The sequence below is a fragment of the Lineus longissimus genome, chromosome 8 (genome assembly GCF_910592395.1).
Source record: "Lineus longissimus chromosome 8, tnLinLong1.2, whole genome shotgun sequence".
In the NCBI taxonomy this organism is placed as follows: Eukaryota; Metazoa; Nemertea; class Pilidiophora; order Heteronemertea; family Lineidae; genus Lineus; species Lineus longissimus.
In genome coordinates this window covers 16208552-16223531 of record NC_088315.1, presented here as the reverse complement: position 1 = coordinate 16223531, position 14980 = coordinate 16208552, and the positions used below count along the sequence as shown (strand labels likewise).

Below are 14980 nucleotides of genomic sequence, written 5' to 3'. Positions count from 1 at the left end.
GCCCCACCGGGTACTCCTGGTACCGATTGTTGAAATACAACCCCTGCAAAAGTTTGTCAGTTATTTTCTGTTCATGTTTAGTGTATGGAAACTGTGACATTACAGCATTCGTAATGTAACACAGTTTAGTTTTACGTCAAGATTTAGCTTTGGGTTTTGAAATTGTATTCAAACCATCTGAGAAATGTGAGGGTTGGATATATGTGCATGTATCGCTCAATATCAAACCTCAACATTTGTTGTGTCCGGTACACATGTGACATGTGCAAATACAATACATCACATCTTCACATACACGTATGGTATCAAATACATGTGTGACTTGTGCACGTATGATAGAACACAGAGTGCATTCAATGTATGGTGCCAAGCACATGTGTGACTTGGGCACGTATGATATAACACACAGTGCATATCAACGTATGGTGTCAAGCACATGTGTGACTTGTGCACCAGTGATAGAACACAGAGTGTATCTCCACATATGGAGTCAAACACAAGTGTAACTATGCACGTATGATAGAACACAATGTGCATCTCCACACATGGCATCAAACACATGTGTGACCTGTTCACTTATGATAGAACACAGGGTGTATGGTCTATGGAGTGTGTGTGTCTGGTTACGTTAGAAGTATGGAATGGCATCACAATGATATGCTTCACATTTTACAATCAAGGTTATCATGGCATGTATGAACACCAGGTTCAAAAATACATTTCAATGTTTGTAAATGAGAGGCACACATTTGATGTTTAGGGTGGTGGTTAAAATTATAGACCAGTTGCTGTCCCCAACAGTCTTGGCCTGATGGGAATTTTTGTTAAAAGTTATTTAGATATGTGAGAAAGGGTGGGTGTCTTTTCACCAGCAACAAATTAAAACCCTTTCCAGACTTGGGCCCACCCTGGCTTCTGGCTGAAGCACTTTTTAGCAAAAAATAGGCCTAGTTTTCAAACCAGTATTTCTCAAAAACTACACCATAGAATTTCAACACAAAGGACATTATAGGTAACAAATGAGGGTTCCTAACAAAAATTGTTTGTCAACTTTGACCCCAACTTAGGTCATGTGATCCAAAATGGCCGTCGACCGGGCCTAGAGGACACATTTTTCTAAAATTTGCTGTATCCCAGTCAGTTGTCTATGCATTCAATAAAACTTGTTTTATTTGAAAGCTGCGAGTCCCTGCTTTTATATGATACCAAATAACCCTACCTAATAGTCTTCACCATCATTCAAGGGAGCCTCGGAATAGTCAAAGAGTCAAATAAAACGCTGCCTCTTTGCCAACGCTGCAATTTTGGAAGTGTTGCAGACGATGCACGGCAAAATACACTATCATCCACTGTGAACGGCGGTCTAGATTAGTTTGAGCAACTGTAAAGATGGCAGCACCGATCAGGCTAATTTAGGCCGTTCATTCTCCAAGCGTGGTCTAGGGTGATCATCGTTGCCAAGTCTCACTCGACCTACTGTCTCTGCCACAGTTGGCTCACCAGTCACCTCTCAACAATGAGAACAATGGATGACCAACAGTTGTCACACTGACATTGGACGTATCTACGGTTGGATACGCATGCGCGCAATATCATAGCGCGTTCTGCTTCTTTCCAAAATGGAGGTTGAGGATCGAGATGTTGCTTTTTTCACTCGAATTCTGCCAGAATACGATCCATTCATAAAACTAAAAAAGAAATGAAAAAGAGGTTTTGCATGAGCGACGCCGAGGAAGGTCATATGCCGAGATCATAGATATATACGAGAAACCTGCATAAATACACAATCCTGTTTGAAGTGAGGCGAAATTGCGCCGTGATCAGTCGTGATGTCACCTGATCACGGATCACAGCAACACTGGGCACTTGTGACGGCGCCATTCATTGTTAAAATCTTTATTTTTATTACGCATCTGTTTGACACAAATACACCTCAGAGTGTAATAAAAGAACTATCACGACATCCTTAAAATGTTTTTTTTTATCGAAACTTAACAAGAAGGCATTTCAATCCATGTTACAAGAAGTGAACTATACACACTGGATCAGTGTGTGGACGATCAAACTGTGGCAGAGGGAGTGTGTGTGAATTTCAGCGGGTGCATGTAAAATTCGACAGACGGACCGCAGACCGGGAGATTGCCCATCGTGCGTACGGGATGCGCCAAATACGAGGGTGTTTTATCCCGTATAGACGACGGGATGCGTCTGGAAAGGGTTTTAAATGACTACTCTGAGTCTATTGTGACTAGTTACTGGAATTTGAATAACTACCCCGGTGTGCCTGGTAGTGTCTTGATCTATGTGTCTAGTCATTGCATGCCCCGTCCGTACATGTCTTGACATGTTTCTAATTGTTCCATCAGAAATGCACGTTTCTTGATGATCTGTATGTAATAGTGAATGTACGTTAGTCTAGATGACAATTATGCAAACATTGTATTTCAAAAGCAAATAATATTTCAGTCATCTCATTGTAGTAAGCTTTTTGTAATCCTGCTTTTAAATGTCAAATGAATGTATTTGTCATTAACTTTCAAGTTTCGAGTGCTGTTTAGTTTCCGTCGAAGAGCCCACAAATTGGTACCAAAAAGGATTCTGTAATTTAACTGCACAGTTCGTTAGGAAAAGAGGGCCTGACTGAGGACAAGATTCGCGAGACAGTAGTTGTTGAAAAATAATTATATACGGGCAGTACTTGTTAATCTACTGGAAAAAATGTTCATTGTGTTATCAAGAATTACAGCTCGAGTACACTTATAGCCCCTACAGAGTAGAAAACAGCTGGCAAATGTTCATTTATGCACATGGAGGCTGTAATTGTACCTCCTTACCTTTCATGTAAAGTATGTTAGTTCAACAGCTATAGAAGACATTGGATTGAATTACTGTCGAACATGCAGGAGAAGAAGATACTCCATGTAAAAGATTGTAGTTCAGCGTCCTTTGTTAATAAGCTCAGCATTTGAATGTTTAGTATCTTTCCTAAGTATTCATCATAATTTTGTTCTCTTAGCTAAATTAAAAGGGAAAAAGAGAGAGAGAAAAGAGGAACCGGAGGGTGACGGTAAGTGGGTTTTGATGTCACCCTGGCTCTTTGCCAAAACCACTGTATCATTTGAAGGTGGCCAATACTTGGAAGTTACAAAGCCAATCACTTTGGAAGGAATGCAACCCAATTACGGCTGATCTTGGTCACCTTGGTCTCAAAGTAAGATTCAGATATGAAAGCAAGTTGTTCTTACATGTATTGAAGCACTAATCAGATTCATGAGAAATCAAAAGCTTAGTAGGTTGTGTATGCATTGATGCACTAACCAGGTTTAGATATGAAAAGGCAGGCTGTTTTTACACCCATTGAAGTCTTCATCTTCAGAACACTTGCCCATCAATGTTGTATTGTTCAATATGACGTAATTTTGCTTATCTGAATGATGAAATTTTGTTAAAGTTATTATACTTTAAGATCAATTTGGAAGAGGAAAAAGAAATCAAAAGCATTTACATGAACTGATGAAAATCGTTGAGCTGTGCTTCTAGGCATGCTGAACAACACCAATCCCCACTCACATTTAACAAGATAAGTGGCATCCAGTAATAGCTGAGTGGTGTCTTTGAAAACGGCTTGCTTTAAAAACATCTGATCGTGTTGTTTTTGGGTTGTAATTCCTTGATGGGTTGGCAATGCACCTCCAGTACGTGGCCTTGACTTCAGGTTTTTGCAGACTATGTGCTTCTCTGTGCCATAGGTAAGCTCACTGACAAAGTAATTGATCTGAGGTCAGTCTTGCTAGCGGCAGCTCAAAGGAGAGGCAGATTGATCTGTGGTCAGGATTTCCGCCAGGATGGGTGCATTTTTTGAGGGGTCAAAACTAGCTTACTTTGAGTGGTCTGACTTATTGATTTCATTTTTCATTTCTGACCTAGGACTGTATTTTACAGATGTTTTTGTGGTAAAAATCACCTGAAAAACACATATCTGTGTCTAATGAATTAGCAGTTGATTCATACTTCGAATGTAATAAACTGCTACAAATTTTAAGGCACCAACATTTTGGCTAGAACTTGAAATCCTAACGCTTGGAAACACATATATGTGTCTGAAATTCGCATTTGATTATAATGACATGAATAATGTAATAAAGTGCTGCTAAATTGCGAAAATAGCACCTTTAAACAATTCTAAAATGAGGAAATATTGCTCTATCTGCTGAATAATTTGGGTTATGCAGCTTTATCTAAGGATATTTTCATATTTTGCGTACTGGCGGACACCCTGGTAATTCAAGAAGTGTTGAACATGGAACAGTGGTTGATAGTTTTCATTGACCAAGGATGAACTTTATAATGTTAATGGTACACTTTGGTGATTAAAAGTTGCCTTTTCGGCCCTTCATAACCAATTGAGGACTTTTGGTCACCTTGTCCAATTTTATTTTGACAGTTTTAAAAATATAGCTTTATATGCCTACTTAATGTCGCGTAATTATAACCAATCAGTTTTAGTTGCACACGTACCTACATTGTGGTGTCTTTGAGAAAAATACAATTGAAGATTTAAAACCTAATGGAATTACTGGGTTTTTTTACATGAATTTTTTTCTGTATGACATAAAAAGACGGCAAATTCAAAGATATCAGCTATTTCCTTTTGAACAGAAAGTTACCTACATGTATAGTCCTTAATTTGTTAACTCGGGCTATTTGGCAAAAGTTGTTCACCACTTTTTCACACAGGAGACAGAAACTTCATCATTGGTATCATATGTACATTCCTGCAGTTCCCTACACTTAGATAACCACCAACCCCCATACCCACCTACCCATACGCACACCCACACACCAACATAATTCCACAGTAGCTTTCCATCCTCGATAGCTTAGATATCTACACCTGTTTTCACATCCCTTCCATAAAATTCCCAAAAGCAAAACTGTTATCCCGAAGCAATATTCATCTACTTGTGTCATGATACTTTGTAGACGCTAATTAGTCGGGTTTGGTGCGCCTGTATGTGCACATGATAGGCCTATTAAAAGTATTATAAGCCTTTTGTGGAGGCACCGCTAAATAGCGTCTACACAGTATCAGCGGTGTTTGACAGTCGTACACTGCTGATATAAGCTTTAGACTGATATTCCTTCACTCTTGAAAACGATCCCCTCTTTTCATACCCAGATACACATGATACATATACATTTCCGATACCCTACCTATAGCATTAAGGTACCCTTGTATTTAAACGGGTACATGTAGTAACTGGAGTACTGAGGCAAAAGTACAGACTTCTTGTGTAGAAGGTGCTACTTGTATAAAAATACCCCAGATTCACCGACCTAAAACCGGTTCTGAAGCTTGGTATTATGGACATAATCGTTCATTCAGATGCCATTCAACATGCTCAATTTTGATGGACAATAAGTTGGCGACACCAAGATGTCCGATAATCGTGACATCTTGTTCTCGCTTGGCTTTAGTTTCGATTTCATACTAATGTACCAACAGGTGTTACATCAGTGAAATAAGAGTTTATATCCGAAAGTGTTCATCAACAGTTTAGAATGTAAGTACATTTTCTGATGGCCAGGTATTGTAATAAAAACCCTGTACATTTTGTGTACATTCAGTACACATAGATGCTGAAAAATTTCAATTTGAAGTTACCAATCAGCTTGAAAATTTAGATGTGTATTCCTCAGACATCCAAAAATAAGCTATTAAAGTTTTAAAGTTATAACATACTTCAAAGTTAAGAAATGGACATTCTACCAAATCATGTCAAGGAATTGACGCCATTTTGGCCTTGCATGGCAGAAATTAGACTATTCTAAACTGGACACCGAGACCTTGCATATCTAAAATCTATTAATATTTGTCTGGATCATATGGTAGTATGCTCTCCAGATTTAGAAAAATCAAATAGCACACCATTTGGTCAAACTTGGCCTGACAGGCGGTCTTCAAACAGGACACACACGTTTTAGGAACTACGGTTCGGCCCCATAGCTGCCTCGTCGATCAATACATGATCCTGCCCTGATCAATTATAGTAGCAATTTCTTCACAGGAACTTTGTACTGACCATTCGCTCCTATTAAGTAGAACTCCTGCATGCTACATACACGTCCTTTTAGACCATCAAATAGTTACATAATAGCTTAAACACATAGGCATCCGATATCTATAGATTTTAGATTCAAATACTTGCCGATGCTGACTTAGACATTACATGCGGCTCATTGCATACACACCACGTACATGAAATATGAGGATATTTTCTACAAGGCGCCTTATGCTAATTGAGAGAACAACTCTGCTAATTAGTGCACTGAATGATTTGTGACAATACAACCTTTTTGACAGCTAAGTTTAAGAAAACGAAGTTATGCCAAGTTTGTCGACGTCGCGTTTATGCTTTAACAAAGCTACTGTACAATAAGCCTATGTTGCATATTTCTTCTAGTTCTGCACTGCTATTGACACCATATAAATCTTTCTCTAGTTGGGGAAGAAATCAGTACTGAAACAAGTGACGGTGAGTGAGTTTCATTGATCGCTATCTGCTGTTAGCAAAAAGCACCTGCTGTTAATACCAAACAACACCCTACTGTTACCAAACCACTGTATCATTCGGTGCTGACAGTGCCAATAGGCTACATTGCAACAACCAATGGGATTGACAAACTACCTCTTTGGAAAAAATTAAATTAAGATAATTATAACTGTTACCACCTTGTGGGTGTTAACTTTCGTTAGGAAAAGCACTAGCAGAAACCAATTGATTTGCACCATATGCTATTATGTATGGTTTGATCAAATGAGCAATATACATGTAGCATGAGAGAACTGCGATTTGAATTCTGATATATGTGGCTGTATCAGATTCTGTTTTAAGTTGGTTGTGGTAATGAATCCTCTATCTGCAGGTGGCTAAAACACCTCGCTTTTGCACACCTTCACCCTTCCAATGCTGTTGGCAAAACTCTGTGATACTCAGTGACATGAATGTAAGGCCTGAACTCGCCTCTACTTGCCCTACATGCAAGAAAGTTGGCTTCTTTGTTATTTATGTGCCTATACCAATATGCCTAATTTGAAATTTGTCAGTTTTGGTGTCCCTCACAGACGGCATCGCTTGTCCCGGCCCTTGAAGTATTTTGCTATTCTCAATCGAGTAATGTTGTTGTTTTTTAATGGTGAACATGCAAAATGTTCCTGGTTCAGGTTATTTTCTGCCCTTTAAACCTGGAGTTAAATCATAAAATTGGCACATACTGAACATGCTTAAATCATATTTAGACAAATAACTAGTAGATGGGTCTAGAACCAAGAGTGATCATTCAAGGTCATCTCCTTATGAGGTCAAAGTCAGTGACCTTGAGGTCGTATTCAACAAAGATCACATGAGGCTAGTATAGCATAGGATAGAAATTATGAGGTCGTTTTCAGTCCTTGTATTCATACCACAGAGTAATTTGGCGTGCCATCAACATGAGAGAATGGACAAGAAAGAATTTGCAGTTCAGTAGTTGACAGTGGTTTATTTCCTTCAAGCATTAGGTCTCCCTTAAGAATGTGTTTGTTTACTGTAGCCCTACCCAAGGTTTTGAGATAGGGTGGATAAAAAGGCCCAAAAACCATTACTCTGGACAGGGTAGGTATGTGGTACAAATTTTTTTTTTAATTTCAACTTGAAAATAGGTGCCAATTTTCAGAAATGGACAGCTTTTTATAGTGGAATAAAAACGTTGTATTTTTGTGCAACTGTTCTTAAGGGTGTCCTGGTTACGGCAATCAATCATATTTTCAAGGATGACTTTATCAATTGTACCTTTGATGTAATCATTGAATGGTTTGAATGCTGCTACCGCGTTTTGGTTAAAAAATTTGTCGCAGTTTTCATCAGAATGTAATATCATTTTCCACATCTCTAGTATAAATATTCTATCCGTGTCTTGGGTGAACAGTGTCGCATTCATAAAGTCTTATCCTTCTTATCCTGCCACAACATGTCATCACATGTGTGAATCCTTTGCTTTAAAACTTGTGAGAGGTAAGATGCTAGCTGAATTTAATTTCTGATGCCCTGCCCAGTGCAAAGGAGCTGACATTATGAAACTGACACTGAACTCTTAAGTCTGCTGATAGATGTGCTTGTAAGATCTATGTAAAATTGCTGTAAAGTTGTCTCCACCTTGTCTTTGATTCACTCATCAAATGTGTTGCTTTTTACACTGCTTCTATTTGGGATATCCCCATGTTTGCTTGATGGCCCCAACAAAAGAACGTTATGCTTGATGTTGATTTTAAGAAAAAAGCTGTTTGACCCAACTTTCTTAGATTGGCAGCTTCATTCATGATTCGGAGGATGCTGATTTACAATTCAAATCAGATGTACACCTTTTATGCTCCCTGGTGTGAGCTTTCGTGGCATCCCCCATTGCAGGGCTGTGTATGAAGAATTTCATTGCAAAACGGGATATGTCAATATTGCCCTTTTGAGAAAAATGGCAGTTTGGAATTTGACTAAAAATATTTTGGAAATTTTGGATATTCTTATCATAAAATTCTTATTGTTGGCCTGATGAAGGCTCTGAAATCTGGAGGACAAATCAGACATTTTATTGGCAAGATTATTGTGTGGCTAACTCTGAATTGTTTAATATGGTCCATATCGCGTTTTTCAATGAAACTCTTCGTATTGTTCCTGATTAAGTTCAATTCAGTCAGAGTGAGTGTATTTTTAAAATTAGTAATGATCAAAACCTGTGATGTTTTGATATGATGTTGCGTGTGTCAGCGTATGTGTGCTGCTTCATTTTCCAGATTACTCTGAATTTCAGAAGTGATTGCCAGGCCAAACTGACATTGATATTCCTCTTTTTCTGCAGTTGACAATTTAAAAGTGTCCAATTTAACGATGAATTACTTTACCCCGAGAAAGTAGCTTTGACTTTAAAAGTTTGAGCCCAACAGCTAAGTTGTGTTTTTGTGCTTGCATATGCCCGTTGGCTTCAGAAAATACTCGGGCAATACTCTCAAATCCAAGTCACTTGGCATGCATAATGACTTCTGAAATTGAGGGTCAGAACAACGACACTAAATGTGGTCACATGAAGTGTTCTTAAACATTGCCTTGCTCACATAAAATGGATGACATTTAACATGTTTAAACAAGTTATTTTCAAATTAAAAACAGAGGCTGTTTGGTTTTATTTTGAATTAAAGCTTATTTCTTCACTGATTGAATGTCTGGTTAAAGGAATCAATACAAAAAATCAATATTATTTCATACCAATTTCGTTACTTAGATTTTAAATCGTTTTGACATATGTGGCTACCAACTTGCTTATTGCCATAAAGTCTTTATCATTTAAATTGTTCATTTTGCTACCAGAGTATGAAGCTAAGCCTAAAGATGCACCCAAAAAGGGAGGTGAGTCTGTTTCAATCAACACTCTCCTCTGCATCAGAAACTGTTCAAGTCAATGAAGTCTAGTGTCTCGTATAACATATAACATATAACATATAACATATAACACTCGTCTATTATAACACTTGTCCTTTATGTCACTTCTCTGTCCAGGGGTTGTACTGCCGTTAGAAATGTCGATTTTATCATAAGGCTAAACAAATTGCAATTTTCAGCCTAGCCGTCTCTTATATGATAGATGCTGATATATGATGAGTGAAAAATGATTCCAGTGCAACCCCTGCTAGTCGTAGTCGTTTTTTGTAACATCACCGGGCTCTATATCATAGTTTACCTTCAACATAATGTTAGAGCCAATCTTTCTTCAGGCACTATGCATTCGTAGCACTAAACCTTAAATACACCTGTGCCGTCATAAGCTTCAAGGTTTTATAATCTCCCCTTCTCTCTGACACAACTTAATACTCCTCTGTAAACCCAAATTGAATCATCATTCCCTCCATGTCTACTTAACATATGCAACCAAACTATCTCCTGTTCTAATGTATACTTTATTAGTACCAAATTCACCATACCCTTTGTATTCTGTAAACAAAATTAAGAACCCTTTCTATCCTCTATACAAGTTAAGGACCCGCTTGTAGCACTAAAAAGAAGAAAAAAAACAGTATGATGCCCTGTCCAACCATAGGACAGAATTACCTTTCAAACAAGGCCAACTATATGGCATCACTTGAACAAAGGAATTGTCATTGCAATTTTAAGCTTAAAAATGAAAGTGGGTACGAGTGACGATCCACAGGTTAGACAGGTTGTCATTCTGAATACTAGTAATGTAATAATATTCTTTAAATCTTTGTCTATACATGTTCAAACTCACATCATCACACATTGTGCTGCATTACACTATAATCACTACAAGTGTGCTCAATTTACAGGTGTTACCCTAAACACAGTGTGCATGTCACATTTCATGTGTTTAGTGTGTCGTTTTTATGTGCTTACTTCTACATCAAAACCTGTTGTTTATGACTACTCATCCATGCTCTGTCTTTGTCTCTTCAACTGTATATTCATTATTCATATCAACCCTCTCACTCTATCATTGTCACCAAACCCTTTAAGGTACATTTTAACAAACATCTTTTTCAGCAATATTTCTTGCATACACGTGTACAATATGATTAAATATTTGTTTTTAAATTTTATTATTGAGTTAATCGATGTTGTTGCCAATGTATCTGCTATTGCTTGTTGGATAAGAGAACATGATTAAAAATTATGAGACCGTTACTTTTTGCTTGGTCTCAATGTTCTCTTAATTATCAACTGCATGCGTATCTCGGTCAGAGTGCACTCAGAATAGAGAGGTTCAGAATTTAATCCTAGAACGAGAACTAGGTGTAGTATTGTTTCTGTGCTTGCAGACAATAAAGACACACTGTTTCATCGCATTTCTAACAACAAACGACGTAATATCGGTCAAAATACTACATCGTTCTCATTCTCGGATCAAAATCTGAAACTCTGTAACTTCTGTAAAATCTGAAACTTTATTAGTACCAAATTCACCATACCCTTTGTATTCTGTAAACAAAATTAAGAACCCTTTCTATCCTCTATACAAGTTAAGGACCCGCTTGTAGCACTAAAAAGAAGAAAAAAAACAGTATGATGCCCTGTCCAACCATAGGACAGAATTACCTTTCAAACAAGGCCAACTATATGGCATCACTTGAACAAAGGAATTGTCATTGCAATTTTAAGCTTAAAAATGAAAGTGGGTACGAGTGACGATCCACAGGTTAGACAGGTTGTCATTCTGAATACTAGTAATGTAATAATATTCTTTAAATCTTTGTCTATACATGTTCAAACTCACATCATCACACATTGTGCTGCATTACACTATAATCACTACAAGTGTGCTCAATTTACAGGTGTTACCCTAAACACAGTGTGCATGTCACATTTCATGTGTTTAGTGTGTCGTTTTTATGTGCTTACTTCTACATCAAAACCTGTTGTTTATGACTACTCATCCATGCTCTGTCTTTGTCTCTTCAACTGTATATTCATTATTCATATCAACCCTCTCACTCTATCATTGTCACCAAACCCTTTAAGGTACATTTTAACAAACATCTTTTTCAGCAATATTTCTTGCATACACGTGTACAATATGATTAAATATTTGTTTTTAAATTTTATTATTGAGTTAATCGATGTTGTTGCCAATGTATCTGCTATTGCTTGTTGGATAAGAGAACATGATTAAAAATTATGAGACCGTTACTTTTTGCTTGGTCTCAATGTTCTCTTAATTATCAACTGCATGCGTATCTCGGTCAGAGTGCACTCAGAATAGAGAGGTTCAGAATTTAATCCTAGAACGAGAACTAGGTGTAGTATTGTTTCTGTGCTTGCAGACAATAAAGACACACTGTTTCATCGCATTTCTAACAACAAACGACGTAATATCGGTCAAAATACTACATCGTTCTCATTCTCGGATCAAAATCTGAAACTCTCTAATAGTGATCACCTCCCGACTTGTACTCATCACCTGCGAGATGTTGTAAAGATAGTTGCCTCCACCCCTTAACCATTCTCATTTCAGGCCAGCTCCTCGTTCCCACCCCTGTGTGACTATACCAAGCCGGCAAGCTTCCCGAGGTGTAGGCTCTAGGGATGGGGCGACATTAACGCATATCATTCCTCTTCTTCTAGCTATTACCTGCTTCTTTGTATGTTTTTGTGCTTAGTACCAAGTGGTGTATACTGTCCATGTTGGCTAATGTCACTTTCCCTAATCCCTTTGTTCAGAATGACTTGAACTTAGGTCTATGTTTCATGTTATACGAGGCTCTCACACCCAATTGTCACATCACGTTCCTTATGTTGACAAAAATATACAAACTTAATTGACAATTTTTTGTTGCCTATTTATTTATTGTCAGCTTTTGCAGCATTTCTTACTATTTTTTTAAGCTAAGGTCATTATTACTACTTGTCAATCATATGTTGTTTGTGTGAGTTCGTGCAGAGGTGAGTCCATCAGCAATGGCATGTTTGCTCACCATTGAGTCAAGACACCTCAATTTCAACATCTGATTTTGACCTATTTTCAAAGTCACAATGTATCCCATTCTGTTGATGTTTGAACCGTTCCTTACTTTGACCAAAATACACAAACTGAATTCCCTACAGCGACGAATTACAAAAATGAGGCATTCAGGATGATGAAGTTTTTGACTTTCGAAAGTTCGACTTATCAAAATAAATGCTACTGAAACACCTCGTGGTAATTGCCTCAATAAATCCTCGGTATCTGGTTTGGTTTATCGCGGATTGATATTCTCAGTGCCCCCTAGTGTGAGCATGTAGCAACATCTTGTGCGGTTTGAAACCTGATTATTTCTCTAATATGACTGTGCAATGCACTTTCTTACAAAGTAAAGCAGTAGTGAACATAATTTATCAGTCAATGAACAGGGTATGAAGCTAATAGCCAATGATTATCAATATAACATTTCATCTTAGCCAAGCTGTTTGCGGAATATTGGAGTGCATTTTCTGATAAATTCCTGATCTCTGACTACCAGTGAGGCAATGTGTTCGTAGTAACTATTATAACTGCCGTTCCAGCTTTATCTCGAGACTCTGCCTAAATTTGTGTGTGTGATTTTAGTCTAAAAGAGTTAATTCACAGTGCAAGTACGAAGGTGCAAGGTTAAATATGTGTGTCACAGAAGCAAAATATTAAAACATTTTGCTGCTGTTTCACATATTTCACCTGCATATTAAAATAAACCATGCTTATTCAGACGCTATGCGATAGGCTTTAAGATATACAGGAAGATATAGATTAAGTACATGTTTATCTATAATTACCTTCTACATTTAATCGTTCAAAAAAACATTCCAAACATTGGTCCTCTCCCAATCTCAGTTGTAGCTTATGCACTACAATTTTCTAACTCGTATGTTCTTAGAAGAGATGATTACTCAGTCAACTGTGTTATGGTTAACCCAAGGTACCACCATTCTAGCTAGAATTTAAAATCCTAGAGCAATTAAAACTCTTTTAAAACGATGAGAATGCCAATTTCAAGGGTGGGAGTCAGTTATTTGTTTACTGGTGCCTATGGTCAAACCTTAAAATCTATGTAAATTGTATAGAGATTGTGACAAGTACTGAAATTCATCCAGTTTGTAAAAATGCTATAAAAGATTTTGTCGCGAGTATTATACATGTGTGACAAAGCCCATGCCAGTGCCCAATGATTTGCAGAAAGCCCGATGATTAAATAAACGGATCTTATCATCTTCAATAAAAAAAATGGGTATCTCAAAAAAGTGGATAATTGTAAAATTTGATGTCCTACCTTTCTTATCGTCTTGCATCTTTGCATAAACCGTGAATACCGTTGCAGCAAAGTAGAACTACCTGTAAGCTCCTGAACTTCCTCAAAATTAAAATCATAATTCACATTTTCTTCACCCACCTCTGCAAGCGACACCTTAAACGTGATATTCACATGTTTGGAAAAGGCAATATAAACACTGGAGATGGGTATCATCGCACCTGCTAAGTTCAGCGGGCCGACCTGGCTTTGCATTTCGCTCAAGTCTTGTGGAAGGTTCAGGAGCGGCGCCAGGCCTCATACACGGAGGCTTCTTGGGGATAAGCAAGGAACAAAACACTCCAAATCATGGCGACCAGTAAGCACCAAGTTCACACAATTTAAAACCCCTGGCCAAATTTCAATCACTTCTGTATTTCTCTTTGTGTGTGCATTTTGAATTCTTTATGTGGAATATTATGATTTTCTGTCCACAGGTGTTATCCACCATGAAATGGATTCTAATAGTGACTCATCTTATCGTGAGGTCCTTTCTGTCATAATTGCTATCACATGGTTCCAGCTCTTTGCGGATTTACCATTTCTTACCAGATTTATTTTATTTATTTTTGATAACAATTTAATGAGGTTCTTCGTTTATGAGGGTGTACATAATTGCCTGCCTCTTTGGTGGCCATCTTGCTAATGGCAGGGCATTCCTAGGCTTGGCAATATTTTTGTTGCTAAACTATTGGGCCGACAAATCCTTCTTAAAATGTAGAATGACTCTAGTTTGAAGCTAATTATTTCAGGAGGGCAGCCTGCTAATGGCTACATATTCGCAAATTTCATCACCAGCAATGCCGAACTAAGTGGCTCTTATGTCAATTATGCAACACATGTCCCCATGCAGGATGCACAGCAATGCATTGCCAATGCATAGTATTGCATAGGCGAAGTGCACTGCAGATAATTTGCCAATATCAAAAATATTGAAAAGAAAAAAAAATTGAAAATATATATTTCCTTGCCACTTGGGGAGTTTGAAAGTTGTGCGAGGGCCAAGTCAGACCCTTTAACATTTTCAAACCTACTATGAACAAACATGTTTTATTCACGCAAGGTGAATCTCTGTTATTGACAAATTGTCCTCGATGCACTTTGCCTATGATTATAATGCAACATAGAAATGAGAGAAAT

At 37.7% G+C, this 14980-nt stretch overlaps 1 protein-coding gene across 10 annotated transcripts in view; it reads left to right on the top strand.

The window, feature by feature from the left end:
• LOC135491955 (twitchin-like) overlaps positions 1–14980 on the top strand; it is a 192226-nt gene that overhangs the window by 56264 nt on the left and 120982 nt on the right. Inside the window, exons 1-2 of one of the 10 annotated variants that reach the window (XM_064777947.1) lie at positions 2932–3067; positions 6504–6536. The exons of 8 other annotated variants lie outside the window; for them this stretch is intronic. The gene's annotated coding sequence lies outside the window, so the exon portion shown is untranslated. Of the gene's footprint in view, positions 1–2931; positions 3068–6503; positions 6537–14980 lie in introns of those variants that run through there. One more of the 10 variants, XM_064777948.1, reaches the window with a different exon arrangement.